Source organism: Hypanus sabinus, unplaced genomic scaffold, assembly GCF_030144855.1.
Source record: "Hypanus sabinus isolate sHypSab1 unplaced genomic scaffold, sHypSab1.hap1 scaffold_1141, whole genome shotgun sequence".
Lineage (NCBI taxonomy): Eukaryota > Metazoa > Chordata > Chondrichthyes > Myliobatiformes > Dasyatidae > Hypanus > Hypanus sabinus.
In genome coordinates, this window is record NW_026779199.1 from 27,834 (window position 1) to 44,779 (window position 16,946).

A 16,946-nucleotide genomic window follows, 5' to 3' on the forward strand; every position below is an offset into this window, starting at 1 on the left:
GTATTGGCAAAAGAACCATTAGCTGAATTAATTAGAACAGATTCAGATTTTGGTGGTTTTTGAGTTAATCAAGAAGAATATAAGATTAATTTATTTGCTGATGATGTTTTGATTTATTTAACAAACACATTACAATCTTTGCAAAGATTATCTTTTAAATTGGAAGAATACGGGAAAGTATCAGGGTATAAATTAAATTGGGATAAAAGTGAAATTTTACCCCTTACCAAAGGAAATTATAATCAATGTCGATTAGTAACTCAATTTCGATGGTCAGTAAATGGGATAAAATATTTAGGTATCAGAGTTGACAATGATGTAAAAATTTATATAAACAAAATTATTTGCCATTATTAAAAAAAATAAAAGAGGATCTTGATAAATGGATGATGTTACCAATAACATTAATAGGTAGAGTTAATGCTGTAAAAATGAATATATTCCATAGATTGCAATATTTATTCCAAACTTTACCAATACAATTACCGCAGAAGTTTTTTCAAGAACTAAATAAATATGTAAGGAAATTTCTTTGGAAAGGAAAGATGTCAAGAATATCATTGGAAAAATTGAGATGTAAATTTGATTTAGGAGGGTTACAACTTCCAAATTTTAAGAATTATGATAAAGCAAATCAACTTAGATTTATTGCATCTTTTTTTGATGAAAAAAAAACCCGGCATGGATTAGAATAAAATTAGATAAGATAGGAGAAAACATACCAGAAGATTTTACATACAAATGGGAATCCAAATTGATACGGGAAAAAAAAGAATCTCCTATATTAAGACACTTGATTGATTTATGGAATAAGGTAAATATGGACGATAAGATAAAGAAATCTTTATTAGCAAACTTTAATTCAAAATAGGCTTATTCCTTTTACAATGGATAATAAACTTTTACATAATTGGTTCCAAAAGGGGATTAAATATATACGTAATTGTTTTGAAGGAGGTATATTGATGTCGTTTGATCAATGAAAAAATAAATATAAAATATCAAACAACACTCTTTTCTCTTATTTTCAATTAAAGGACAATTTACGAGAAAAGCTGGGTCAAACAATGTTGATGCCAAAACTTAGTGAAATAGAAATATTAATCCAAAAAGGAAAAATTTAAAAAAATACATCTTGTATGTACAATTTGATTCAAAAACAGACTGAATCTGGAATTCATAAATCAAGTCAAAAATGGGAAACTGATTTGAATTTTAAAATTGTTGGAAAAAGTTGGTCAAGATTATGTTCTGATAGTATGATAAATACAATAAATGTTCAAATTAGATTAATACAATATAATTTTTACATCAATTATATATAACACCACAGAAAATAAATAGATTAAATTCAAATATGTCTGACCAATGCTTTCGATGTCATCAAGAAATTGGTACTTTTTTACATTCTACTTGGTCTTGTTTTAAAATTCAACCATTTTCGATATATCTGACTTTTATTGGAACAAAGTACTGGAGTTCAACTCCCAAATAGTCCAATATTATTTTTATTAGGAGATATTGAAAGGACAATACCAAAAATTAAATTGAATAAGTATCAGAAAAAATTTCAAAATATTGCATTGGAAGTAGCTAAAAAAGTTATCGCAATTACTTGGAAATCTGAGTTATATTTAACTATGGATCATTGGAATAATGAAATATATTGTTGTATTCCACTTGAAAAAATTACATATAATCTAAGAAATGAATATGATATATTTTTCAAAATTTGGCTCCCATACCTACAAAAGATGGGATTAAATATAGAGGTCCTTTGAAGATAAAATTATAATGTAATTGGGGAAAGTAAGAATACATATAAATATTATTTTGAACTCCATGGAGCATGTGGGTATCCTCCAATATCGAGGCAATCTTTTTCTTCCTTATTTCTTTCTTTAGATAAGGGTTAAGGTGGGGAGGGGGAGGAGGATTAATATTATTTTTCTTTTTCTTACTAATTTTTCATTACATTTATTCTTTGTAATTTTCTAAAAATTTAATAAATAAATAAAAAGAGCATCCCAGTAATCCAACAGCCCACTCACCTTTGCTACCCTTTATGTCATTTCCTTACGTTTAACACAATTATTACGTGCCTTTTCCAGCTCAAACTGTGAATTGATTTAAAGTCAGTCCCATAATTTAATAGCTTTTATTTGAAAACTATCTACCCTCGCAAAGATTGTACTTAAGACTGCATTTGATTTTTCTTCAGCCTTGTACGCTTCACATTGAAATAGTATGTGTTTCGACGGTTTCATAATGACAAAATGTACACGACACAGAATGAAGTTTTCCAATTAGTTACAAGGCGTAATTAAGCATAGTGTGGATATTTCTGTCATGTGAATATCATTCCTTCACTTGTTTTAAGCCCTTCTTCTATAAACCCAACAGGTTTATGTATTCTGGAAAGGTGTCTGTCTTTACGTCCATTATCCTACGTCTTGCCATAAGCCCCTAATTCTTAACACTACCAACCTTTTAGCTTCTAATTTGCTAAGTGGAAGGTCTATATCCACAGCTTAACATTTAACAGCTTTTGGAGCTAAACAGTCAAAATCATCATTTACCTCAACAGCGTGATGTGCAGGGCCCCAAAATGTGCAGACATATAAATCAAACTTTATATATGAAATACCGTTTGACAAGTTTCCAACAGTCAATCTGACCTACTGCCAGAATGACCTGTTTAAGACTCATCAAAACCGAAATGTATTCTGAAGAAATTATAAGGACCAATTTCCTCCACCACTGTCAGCCTAAACTGTTGGGAAAGAATTCTGCTTCCTATGCTGATAAATGGCTATAAGTCATTTCTTTATCATTACCTGCAATTTAGGCACACAAAAACAGCCACACCAACATCCCCAATTAAATTATCTTTTGATTCATCTGTAAAAATGGTTACTGTATGATAATAACTTTCATTAATATACTGATGACCAACAGACTCTCAGGCAGAACTGAATCCGATCGTGTAAAAACTAAAATCACCTGAAGTCATTGGAAAAAACAATGTGGGGTTACAGAGAACGCTACAGTGGGACATATTGTATCATCAAATACACCCATATTCCCAGCGTGATAAGAACCCAGCCACCCAAAACAAAAAACACTCTTCTAGTGATGTCCCCAACCGTCCTCCAGCGCACCTTTAACAGGATGATCATTTCCTTGACCCGCAAATTAATCCAGTATGTTGACATCAACTTGAATCTTTGAGGGCAATTGTCCCATTGCAATCAGTAAAGCCAAAACAGGAGACAACATTACCGCACCAGAACACAATCTAAAAGTCTGTAATTGTATCACATACAAACACTTTTAATTTGAAGATGAAGGTGATCCACAAGCCACACAGACATAATCAAGAACAGATCAAATTAAACAAATATAATTGGTCAAAGATTTTCATGTTGCACCCAAGAATATCCACATAGATGTCTGAGGAGATTTAAAGCTCCTTTACATTTATCAATTATTTTACTGATAGTTGCTTCCCCGTCAGCTTATTATCCATCCACATACTGAGAAATCTTACCACTGACACTTCCTCAAGACATTAATCCTATAAGTTAAAATCAACTGCAAGTCTATTAATGCTGTTTGTAAACCACGTAATGTGTTTTAACGACTGAAAGCTTACAATCCTCATCAATCTGCCCACTGTTTGATCCATTAATTGTATATTGCAGTTAATACCTCAAATCCATAAAGCTAAGTCATCTGTATATTGTGATTTACCCAGGGAATCCCATTTTCCCATCTCAGAGAAAATATCATTAATCATAATATTAAATAATGAAGGGCTACAAATACTGCCTTGTGGGATTCCATTCTCTATCTCATAGACACAGACATGCCGACCTTTACTTGGACAGTCCATACAAAAAAAAAACTCAGAAAAATTATACAATGTCCCCTTTACTCCTAATTTAATCAAAAGTCCTTTCTTCCATATCATTTCCCTTTTCAGTCTCAAGAAATATTGCTATTACAACATCTTTATTTAATTGTGCTTTCCGAATATCATCTTCCAAACCTAAAACTGAATCTAATGTCATTTCACACTTCCAAAATCCACTCTAATAAAACACTTTATCACCACTCTTTCCAAAATATAACTCAAGCGCTTGATTACTATACATTCCATAAGTTTACATAAATGAGACTTTCACGATATAGGCCCTTAACTAGAAGGATCAAATGGGGATCTGCCAGGTTTTCAGGCACTACTATTTCCATTTTCCATGAGGAAAGTAGATGCACAATTCAAATATTTAATATTTTACAAATGCGAATTATATACAATTACAATTTCAAATATCACTCTTTCCTGGAGACACCTGACCTGCATTATTAATAGACTTCTTAAATTCATACAAAGAAATCTCTCCATCAGTGATACTATCATTGCTGCAGCTGACTTCCAGCACATCAGAGTATTCACTGAAAAACATATCCCTACATTGTTTAATTTCTTTACTTAAATTATCCTGATTATGAATCTCTGCAAATGACCCAGCCAGTAACACAACCTTCCCTGTTTCAGTAACAATCATTTTGCCCTCATTAAACAACACTGGAATATTATGATCCCCACAAATCCCCCCCCCCCATTTTCTAAATCATATCCCAAACAATTCCAAGTTTGATATCCCTTCCAATATTATCTCCATATAACCTCCAGTAAATCACCTCCTTCCTCACCACAGCCTTGGCTCTTTTATTGTTAATAATGTAACTCGGAGACTGATGCACCATCACATAAAAACTCACATTTCTCCCAATTTGCTTCCTGTCCCGTTATAAATCCAAATCCAAACTCATAAAGACTGGAAGGATGACTGACGTTCACATAAACTAATCACCCTCCGAGTTCGCATTTGACCGACAGGTACTACAGCCAATGACAGCAGGGGTCAGTGTTAAGTCTGAACTACGATAGGCTGGAGGAAATCGGCCCTTGACCAGCCCCTCCTCTTCCGCTCCGTCGCCATGGCGGAGATCAGCGAGTCGCTTCTGTCGGTGTCGCCGGCCTCGGCGCCCACAAGGACGGGTGTGATTCCCCTTCGCGCCTCGGTGGGTCTGTTTCGGTGGCGTCTCTGGTGGCTGACGAAACATGCTTTGACAGGGAGCGAGCGAGGACATTGACTACAACTCCCAGAAGGCCCCACTGATGACGTTGTGGTGTTTCAGGGTAAGGTATGAAAGCAAAATGGAGGAAAATGTAATGCATGACGTTTTCTGTACTGTGTCGTGCCTTCAATAAACAATTAAACTAAAAGAGAGATTCCAGCGAGAAATAGATAGAACATAGAACAATACCGCACAGTACAGGCCCTTCGGCCCACAATGTTGTGCCGACCCTTAAACTCTGCCTCCCTAAGCTTAAATTCCTCCATATATCTGTCTAGTAGTCTCTTAAACTTCACTAGTGTATCCTCCTCCACCACTGACTCGAGCAGTGCATTCCACGCACCAACCACTCTCTGAGTGAAAAACCTTCCTCTAATATCCCCCTTGAACTTCCCTCGCCTTACCTTAAAACCATGTCCTCTTGTATTGAGCAGTGGCGCCCTGGGGAAGAGGCGCTGGCTGTCCACTCTGTCTATTCCCCTTAATATCAACTATACCTCTATCATTTCTCCTCTCATCCTCCTTCTCTCCAGAGAGTAAAGCCTTAGCTCCCTTAATCTCTGATCATAATCCATACTCTCTAAACCAGGCAGCATTCTGGTAAATCTGCTCTGTACTCTTTCCAATGCTTCCACATCCTTCTTATAGTGAGGTGACCAGAACTGGACAGAGTACTCCCTGTGGCCCAACCAGAGTTTTATAGAGCTGCATCATTACATCGCGACTCTTAAACTCTATCCCTCGAGTTATGAAAGCTAACACCGCATAAGCTTTCGTAACTACTTTGTCTACCTGTGAGGCAACTTTCAGGGATCTGTGTACATGTAGCCCCAGATCCCTCTGCTCCGCTGCACTGCGAAGTATCCTGCCATTTATTTTGTACTCTGCCTTGGAGTTTGTCCTTCCAAAGTGTACCACCTCACACTTCTCTGGGTTGAACTCCATCTGCCAATTCTCAGCCCACTCCTGCATCCTATCAATGTCTCTCTGCAATCTTTGACAATCCTCTTCATTATCCACAACACCACCAATCTTTGTGTCTTCTGCAAACTTGCCAATCCATTCTTCTACCCCCACATCCAGGTCGTTAATAAAAATCACAAAAAGTAGGGGTCCCAGAACTGACCCTTGTGGGATACCACTAGTCACAACCCTCCAATCCAAATGTACTCCCTCCACCAGAACTCTCTGCTTTCTGCAGGCAAGCCAATTCTGAATCCACCTGGTCAAACATCCCTGGTTCCCATGCCTTCTGACTTTATGAATAAGCCCACCGCGTGTAACTTAATCAAATGCATTACTAAAATCCATGTAGATCACATCCACTGCACTACCCTCATCTATATGCCTGGTCACCTCTTAAAAGAACTCCATCAGGCTTTTTAGACACGATCTGTCCTTCAGAAAGCCATGCTGACTGTCACTGATCAGACCATGATTCTTTAAATGCCAATAAATCCTATCTTTCTGAATCTTTCCCAACAGCTTTCCACCACAGATGTAAGGCTCAATGGTCTATAATTATCGGGACTATCCCTACTACCCTTTTTGAACAAGGGGACAACATTCGCCTCCCTCCAATACTCCGGTACAATTCCGGTGGACAATGAGGACATAATGATCTTCGCCAGAGGCTCAGCAATCTATTTCCTTGCCTCGGATGCAGAACTGGGAAGCGCAGATGGAGTTCAACACAGATGAAGAGGTTCATTTCTGCAGGTCAAATTAGATTTACAAGGATGTTGCTCTTGGATTGGTGAGCATGCCTTATGAGAATAGATTGAGTGAACTTAGCCTTTCCTTCTTGGAGCGACGGAGGATGAGAGGTGACCTGATAGAGGTGTATAAGATGGTGAGAGGCTTTGACCATGTGGATAGCCAGAGGCATTTTCCAAGGCTTGAAGTGCCTAACACGTGGGGACGTAGTTTTAGCTGCTTAGAAGTCGGTACTGAGGGAATGTCAGGGGTAAGTTTCTTACACACAGAGTGGTGGGTGCGTGGAATGCACTGCCGGCAGCGATGGTGGAGCTGGATACAACAGGATATTTTAATAGCGTCATGGAGGTTAGAAACACAGAGGGCTATATGATCGGGAAATCCTCGGCAGTCTCTAGAGTAGGTTACATGGTCGGTACAACATTGTGGGCTGAAGAGCCTGTAATGTGCTGTAGATTTCTGTGTTCTGTGTCAAAGACAGGCAGAGGGATTAGTTTAAATGGACAGAAAGACAGCATGAGAAGGTTGGGCCGAAAGGCCTGTGTTAGCGCCGTAAGTGACGGGTTCTGTCCCAGCCATCGACTCTATTCCCCTCAACAGATGCTGCCTGACATGATAACATTCTTGAAAAGTTGCGTTCAGTTCCGCTTAGCATTCTGTACAAAGGATGTTTTGTGCTGGAAGAGTGCAGAGGAGATTCATCATGATTGAGGGGGCTTCTGTTCATAAGGCAAAGGAACAGAATTAGGCCATTCAGCCCATTGAGTCAGCCACCTTTCCATCATGACTGATCCCAGATCGCACTCAATTCCAGATATCTGACCTCCCGCCATAACCTTTGATTCCCTGACCGATCAGGAAACGATCAACTTCCACCTTGAATATACCCACACACTCGGCATCGACCGCAGTCTGTGGCAGAGCATTCCACAGATCCAATACTCTTGGCTAATTAAAAAAATAAGCTGCTTTCCTCTGTTGGAAAAGGTGGCCCCTCAACTTTGTGGCTGTGCCCCACCACAGGAAATACCTTCTCCACATCCACCTTATCCAGTCCTTTCAACATTCGGTAGGTTTCAATGAGATGTCCCGCATTTTTCTGAGTTCCAGTGAGCACAGGGTCAGAGCTGCCAAGTGCTCCTCATATTTTAACCCCTTCATTCCCAACATCATCTTTCTGAACTTCCTCTGGACTCTCTCCAATGACAACACATCCTGTCTGAGATGTGGGGCCCAACACTGTTAACAATACTCCAAGTGTGGCCTGACTCGTGTCTTATAAAGCCTCAGCATTATCTCTTTGCTATTATATTCATGGGGTGAGATTGGACTGTGTTGATCTACAGGGGGATCTTGGAATCCGAGATCATAACTCCCAGATAGTGGTTCCATTGTCAGGCAGTTATGTTGCAGTTGTATAAATCTCTAGTTTATCCACATCTGGAGAATTGCATTTGAAGACAGGAATAATGCGGAGGTTTTGGATGGTGAGTGGAAGAGGCTTAACAGGATGCTGCCTGGATAAAGTGAGACTGGACAATCTCGGGGAATTTTCTCCGGAGTGGCAGAGGCTGAGGGAGATCTGACAGACGTTTACAGGAATGTGAGAGACACAGACAGAGTGGACAGCCGGGATTTTTTCTCTAAGGAGGAAATGTCCAATGCCAGTGGGCATGCACTTCAGGACAAAGGGGGAACACATCCTCATTGGTCCTTTTTGCACTATTGAAGTATTTTGTGATTTAGTGTAATTTTGTCTTTTCTCTGCATAGCTGCTGTTGGAAAAAAAAACAATTAGAAAAGACAATGATGTTAAAAACTTGACTCAAAATGTTTAAAGAAGATTTGCGGTTCAAGTTTTGTTTTTCATTCCCAGAGTGGTGGGTGTCTGGAGTGAATATCGGGTGGTGGTGGAGGCAGATGTGATAGAGGCTATTGGATACCACGTGGATGAGAGGAGAATGGAGGGATGTGTTCCTTGTGTTGGCAGAAGGGATTGGTTTAGTAAGGCATGAAGTGACCAGTTCAATTGGTTCAGAACAACACAGTGAGCAGAAGGGCCTGTTCAAGGACAAGTACAGCAAGCAGAGCAGGTAAACTGGATAAAGTGATCCCACTCAGAGAACAGACTGTGACGTCAGTGGATATATGCCGGCATCACAGTTCTCTCACCAAAGATACTTCACTGCCGGATAAAATGAAGTTTGTGAAGTTTATAACCAATCGGGTGAATTGTACTGATCAGACATCTCATCCTACTGAGGGAATTAAAATCATTGTGAAATCTGCAGAAAGGTATCTTGGTGTAACTGGTGTTCTGTGGGAAGCTGTAAATGAAGCTCTGAGTTGTGGGGGTTTCTGCATCCCAGTCTACTTGTGAAGATATGTAATGGGATTGAAATATTGAAGTGAAATGCAAGAAGCCTGATTTTACATGGCCAACACTTTCAGCAGTTTATTTCTGAATTGTCAGATTCTTCCGATGTTATATCTGTTCAGGAAACCTGCTCATTTTAAGTTTTATTCCTGTGCAGGATTATATAGTCATTTGGCTTGACAGGTTAGTTGGTAGAGGGGTGGTGGTGTCACTTTTATAAGGAAAGTGTTGTGAATGGGAATGAAATGTATCATGAACTTATAGAAAATCTTGATTCAAAAGGTATGTGTATGAGTTTCTTTTGCGAAAATATTAGCTTTCTGAATTGTATTTGGAGGTTTGGCCATCTACTTTTCTCATGGAAAATGGTTGTAGTAGTTCCCATTCTAAAACCAGGATCTCCCCGTCTGATCCTCCTTGTAGGCCAATATCATTAAAGTCTCATTAATGTAAACTTGTAGAATGTATGGTAATCGAATGTTTGAATTATATTTTCGATAAAAGAGGTAACTTCATGTTTTATCAGAGGGGAATTTGGAACGGTAGAATAAGACCATAAGAAAAAGGAGCAAAAGTCAGTCATTCGGCCCATCGAGTCTGCTCTGCCATTTTATCATGAGCTGATCCATTCTCCCATTTAGTCCCACTCCCCTGCCTTCTCACCATAACCGTTGATACCCTGGCTACTCAGATACCTAGCAATCTCTGCCTTAAATAACATTGGAATCAGTTTGGGTTTGGAAGATCATAATAGGAAAGTACAGTTAAATAAAGATGTTGTAATAGCAATATTTTTGATATTGAAAAGGCAAATGATATTTATTGGATGGACTTTTGATTAATTTTTGGAAATGCAAATGAGAGGGCTATTGTACAATTTTTTCTGATTGTTTCTATTTGTATGTCTTGTAAAGGTCTGGATGGGCAAGTATGACATTGAATTCATGTTTATATTTGGAAGATGGTATTAGTAAAGCCAGTTAAATATAGATGTTGTAACAGCAGTATTTTTACTATTCAAAAGGCAGATGGTATTTATGGAAGGAAAGAATTTTTATGAAATTGTGGAAATGAGGATGGAGGGGCGATTATCTAACTTTGAGTTGTTTTAATTGAACGTTTTGTGTCAGGTATGGGTGGGAAAGTTATATTCAGGTTGTTATGAGATAGAGACTGGGATCCCACAGGCAGTATTTATTATTTTATATTGTTATGAATCCCGTAACTGGAGAACTTACCAGCAGAGATAGAGAGGTCCGTTGAAGTCTGATGTCACTATTTTCAAACGTTTTACTCGTAAAGGGACACAAAAGTAGGGTTAATACATACATTTAGATAGTGCACATTGTCAACATTCAATCTAAAGCGCGGGTATAGTAATCATCATCATTAAGAAGTGAGCTCTGCTGGTGTCTAGGGGTTAATAGATTGTCCGTTGGAAATATAAAAGTCAGTCTGAAAGTCTGCAGGCCGCAGCCCTTTGAAAATTGCTGGGTTTTGCGTGGGGCGACCGAGAGAGAGAGATTGGGCGGGGGAGAAGAGAAAGAACTTGCCGAGTCTTGATGAATCTTCCGTGAAATCGGGGAAGCGTTGGTTCCCTCTCCCCGATGTTAGTTAAAAGCGGTTTCCTGTGATTCCAGCCACAAATTCCAATCCCGGAATCTAACGCGCGTGGCTTCCTTCAGAATGGCATCCCGCTACTGCGGGATCGCTCTCTCGTGTCTTCTGGGTGCGTCTAAGGGGCTGTCCCCCTGAGACTCTCCTTTATACTTCCTCACGGGGTCGCAGGTGTCAATCAGGTTGGGATGATGCAATCTCTCTCTCAACCAGCCCACCTTGCCCGAGGGCTTTTCACGTGGTCTCCATGAGACAATAGTTGCTGGCATCTTATTCTGTATCCCTGGTGGGACGTGCAATTTTTCACGTTCCTCTCTCTCTCACTTCCTGGGTCTACTGACCCCCCCCCCCCCAACGGGTGCTCTTGCGATTCTCACAAAGGAGGGGGCTGGGATCATAACAATATTATAATTAATAATATTTTTCTCTGAGACAGGTTTTTCATTGTGTAAATCACTATGTGCAGATGATGGAGGTTTATGGATTAGAGGTAGAAATTTCACTTTTACTGTGTATAGGATGCTTTAGCAATTAGTAAGGTCGAATAGTCGGCGACTAGATGGGATTTAAGCTTTCAGTAGCAAAAACACAAGTTATGTGCTTTACAAACAGGATTAATGGACCTGCACTTGATTGGAAATGATATGGTCAAACTCCTTAAAAGGTGTCAGTGGTAAGATTTCCAGGCATGTGGACGGATAATAAGCTGACATTGAAGCACCTGATCAGAAAAGAATTGATAAATGTAAAGAAACATGAAATACTCTTCGTAATCCCTGTGAGTATTCTTGGGTGTGACATGAAAATATTTGATGACCAATCTCGTTTGTTTAATTGGATCTGTTCTTGATTATGTTTGTGGTTTATAGATCACCTTCCTCTTCAACTTTATGATGTTTGGGTGTGATTCATTTTGTGCTTTAAGATTGTGTTGTAGTTAAGTCAGGTCGTCCCCTGTTTCGGCTTTACTGGTTGAAATGGGACAATTGCCCTTACAGGGACAGAGGTTGAAGTTGACGTTAACAAATTGGATTGAACATCCTGTGCTAAAGGGTGGTGGGGAACATCACAAGAAGAATGCTTTTAGTTCTGGGTGGCTGGGTTCTTATCACGCTGGGAATATGGGTGTATTGGGTGATACAATGTGTCCCACTGTAGCTTTCTCGGTAACCCCACTTTGTTGTTTTTTCCAATGACTGTAGTTAATTTTAGGTTACACAATTGGATTCCATTCTGCCTGAGAGTCTGTTGGTTCACGAGTGTATTAATGAAAGTTATTATCATACGGTCAGCATTTTTACAGATGGATTAAAACGTAATTTAACTGGGAATGTTGGTGCGTCTGTTCTCATTTTTTGTGTGTGCCTGAGTTGCAGGCAATGATAAGCAAATCACTTACCAGCCATTTGTGGGTCTATGAAGCAGAATTCTTTGCTTTGATTTTAGGGTTACAGTGTGTGGAGGAAATTGGTCCTTGCAAACTTGTAATTTGTTCAGATTCTCTTTCGGTTTTGATGAGCCTTAAAACAGGACATTCTAGCAGTAGGTCAGATTGACTGTTGGAAACTCATCAAGCATTATTTCACATACAAAGTTCGGTTCATATGTCTGCACCTTATGGGCCCTGCACATCGCACTGTTGAGGGAAATGATGGAGTTGACTGTTTAGCAACAAAACCTGTTAGAAGTTCAACTGTGGATATAGACATTCCACTTCGCAAATCAGAAGCTAAGAGGATGGTAGGGTTAAGAATTCAGGACTTATGGCAAGGTCTGAAGGAAAATTGCCATAAGGACTGATGCCTTTACAGAATACATAAACAAGTTGGGTTTTTGGAAGAAGGGCTTAAAACAGGAAGGGAAGGAATGATATTGACACGACTTAGAATTGTCAGCACTGTGCTTAATTATGCCTTGTATTTAATTAGAAAACTTCATTCTGTGTCACAGGACCATAGAACCATAGAACACTACAGAACAGAACAGGCCCTTCAGCCCTTCATGTTGTGCCAACCCATATAATCCTTAAAAAAAGTACTAAACCCACACTACCCCATAACCCTCTAATTTTCTTTCATCCGTGTGCCTGTCCAAGAGGTTCTTAAATACCCCAAATGTTTTAGCCTCCACCACCAACCCTGGCAAGTCATTCCAGGCACTCACAACCCTCTGTGTAAAGTAAAACTTACCCCTAATGTCTCCCCTAAACTTCCATCCCTTAATTTTGTACCTATGTCCTCTGGTGTTTGTTATTGGTGCCCTGGGGAACAGGTACTGACTATCCACCCTATCTATGCCTCTCATAATCTTCTAGACCTCTATCAAGTCCCCTCTCATTCCTTTACGTTTCAAAGAGAAAAGTCCCAGCTCTGCTAACCTTGCTTCATATGACTGTTGTGTACATTTTGTCATTATGAAACTTTTAAACACATACTATTTCAGTGTGAAGCAGATATGGGCGAAAAAAATCAAATGCAGTCTTCAGTACAATCTTTGAGGGGTTGATAGTTTTCAGATTAAAAACTTTATTAAGTTATAGGACTGACGTTAAATTAATTCATAGTATTGAACATGCAGAGGCATATAATAATGGAATCGTCCCAATTGTATCGGGACGTTACTCTGGGGATGACGACTTAACAGAGGTGGCTGATGGATGTGGGAACAGCAGGAGAGATGTGTCCCACCGAAGAAGTTCTCCAATGGCGGGGGTAGGAATCCGTCGCTGACAAGTCAAGTTAACGACTGTGTTAACTCTAAGGAAATGGCATATAAGGTAGCAAAGGTGAGTCGGATGTTGGATTATTGGGATGCTCTTAAAATCCAACAAAAGGCAACGAAAAAAGCCATAACAATGGTCAAGACGAAATATGAGGGCAAACCGGCCAATAATATAAATCAGGATACTAAAAGTTTAGTTTTCAGTTACATGAAGAGTGAAAGGGAGATGAGAGTTGATACTGGACCACTGGAAAATGATGCTGGTGAAGTAGTAATGGGGGACAAAGAAATGGCAGATGAACTTAATGAACAATCTTCACTGTCTTTTCCAGTCAGCACCACCCCCACTTGTCCCATTTAACCTGTTTCAGTTCGTGTGGACTGTAGCACCCGGGGGAGCTCAGGACCCTATTCTATTCTGTTGTTGGATGCGGTGAACGAGTTAAAATTAATGGATCGATAATTCTCATCTCATGATTATTTCACTCTCTGCATATTTACATTTACAGTGATCTTACTCCTGACGCCAGTCCCAGGACCCAACCCATTTACAGACCCGGAGCGGAACCGGAGCAGATCCTCAGCCACTGGTTTTCATCCCCAGTCGCAAAGTAAGGATAAAGTTTCCCCGTGAATGTATTCCCAGTGAAGGTGTGGAGATGGGGCTTGGTTTCCGCGTTGTAAAATGAAACTGTCCCGGACTCGTAACTGAGATAAACTCCCACCCTCCCGGGGATGGGACCGGCAGCGAGACAGGACTCGGGGGAGGGGAGACCATGGGACATGTCACAATCCCGATGTAACACATCATAATTCCGCCCGATGACCCAGAATCCGGTCTCCGGACTCAGACTGACCCGTCTCTTCCTCTTCACAGACTCTGCGGCGACTCCCAGACCCCAGCCCCGATTCTCCGTCACCTCCACCTCCCAGTAATGTCTCCCCTATGTGAATCCCTCCGATCCCAGCATTCAAGCCCGATTTGTGAATCTCTTCCCGGTGTCAGGGAGATCTCTCCGGGTCCGGGTACATCTCACACTCTTCTGTTCCTCAGACACCTCGATCCATGGATTCGCCGTTTCCACATCCAGGGTGACAGAGACTGGGAGGGGAAGCAGAGAATTAGAGAGTCCCCGGGCATTGTGGGGAGACTCAGGCAGCACTGCCCCAGAGATTGGGGGAACACTCGGGCAAAGCGTCCCCAGGACCAGTGGAAAGCCCGTGGGCCTTCGGCGCAGTCGGGTTGCCGACAGGCAACCTTTCCCAGGGAAGCGTGTGGGCAACTAATATCTCTCCAATATCTTTCCGCTGGACGGAGAGCAGAGATTTACCGATCAAACAGACACAAAATGCTGTAGGAACCGAGCAGGTCAGGTAGCATGTGTGGAGAGAGATGGACAATCAACGTTTCAGATCGACATCTTCTCTGAAGAACAAAGATGAATAGGGGAGAGAGACAGCAGAAAAGAGTGTGGGAAAGGAGTGGATTAAGATGGGAAGGGGGTGAGTGAATGGATTTAAACAAGAGGTCACAGAGGCTCTTCTAAACTTTTAGTATCCTGATTTATATTGTTGGCCAGTTTGCCCTCATATTTCGTCTTGACCATTCTTATGGCTTTTTTCGTTGCCTTTTGTTGGATTTTAAGAGCATCCCAATAATCCAACATCCCACTCACCTTTGCTACCTTCTATGCCATTTCCTTAGGTTTAACACAATTAATACATGCCTTTTCCAGCTCAAACTGTGAATTAATTTAAAGTCAATCCCATAATTTAATAAAGTTTTTACCTGAAAACTATCTACCCTCGCAAAGATTGTACTGAAGACTGCAGTTGATTTCTCTTCAGCCTTATATGCTTCATATTGAAATAGTATGTATTTCGACAGTTTCATAATGACAAAATGTACACGACACAGAATGAAATTTTCCAATTAGTTACAAGGCATAATTAAGCATAGTGTGGGCATTTCTAAGTCGAGTCAATATCATTCCTTCCCTTGTTTTAAGACCTTCTTCTATAAACACTGCAAGTTTATGTATTCTGTAAAGGTGTCTGTCCTTATGTCCATTATCCTACGTCTTGCCATAAGCCCCTAATTCTTAACAGTACCAACCCTTTAGCTTCTAATTTGCTAAGTGGAAGGTCTATATCCACAGCTTAACATTTAACAGCTTTTGGTGCTAAACAGTCAACATCATCATTTCCCTCATCATTGTGATCTGCGGCCCATAATGTGCAGGCCTATAAATCAAACTTTAGATATGAAATACCGTTTGACAAGTTTCCAACAGTCAATCTGACCTACTGCCAGAATGACCTGTTTAAGAGTCATCAAAACCGAAATGTATTCTGAACAAATTATAAGGACTAATTTCCTTCACCCACTGTAAACCTATCATCAAATACACCCGTATTCCCAGTGTGGTAAGAACCCAGCCACACAAAACAAAAAACACTCTTCTTGTGATGTCCCCAACCATCCTCCAGCACACCTTTAACAGGATGATCATTTCATTGCCCTCTGAAATTAATTAATCCAGAATGTTTTGTCAACTTGAACCTCCAGCAACACACACAAAATGCTGGTGGAACACAGCAGGCCAGGCAGCATCTGTAGGGAGAAGCACTGTCAACGTTTCAGTCCGAGTCCCTCCGTCAGGACAGGTATAGATGTTGCCTGGTCTGCTGCGTTCGAGCAGCATTTTGTGTGTGTTGCTTGAATTTCCAGCATCTGCAGATTTCCTCGAGTTTGAACTTGAACCTCTTGTTACTTTGAGGGCAATTGTCCCATTGTAATCAGTAAAGCCAAAACAGGAGACAACATTACTGCACCAGAACACAATCTTAAAGCCTGTAATTGTATCATATACAGACATTGTTAATTTGAAGATGGATTCTCTATCTCATAGAAACACAAACATAACATGCTGACCGGTACTTGGACAGTCCATCCAAAAAAAACTCAAAAAAAATTATACAATGTCCCCCTCACTCCTAATTTAATCAAAAGTCCTTTCTTCCATATCATTTCCCTTTTCAGTATCAAGAAATACTGCTATTACAACATTTTTATTTAATTGTGCTTTCCAAATATCATCTTCCAAACCTAAAACTGAATCTAATGTCATTTTACCCTTCGAAATCCACTCTAATAAAACACTATATCAACACTCTTTCCAAAATATAACGCAAGTGCTTGATGAGCAAACATTCCATCAGTTTACATAAATGAGACATTCACGATTTTGGCCCATAACAAGAAGGATCAAATGGGGATCTACCAGGTTTTAGAATAGGTACGACTGCTGCCATTTTCCATGAGGAAAGTAGATGCACAATTCAAACATTTAATATTTTCACTAAA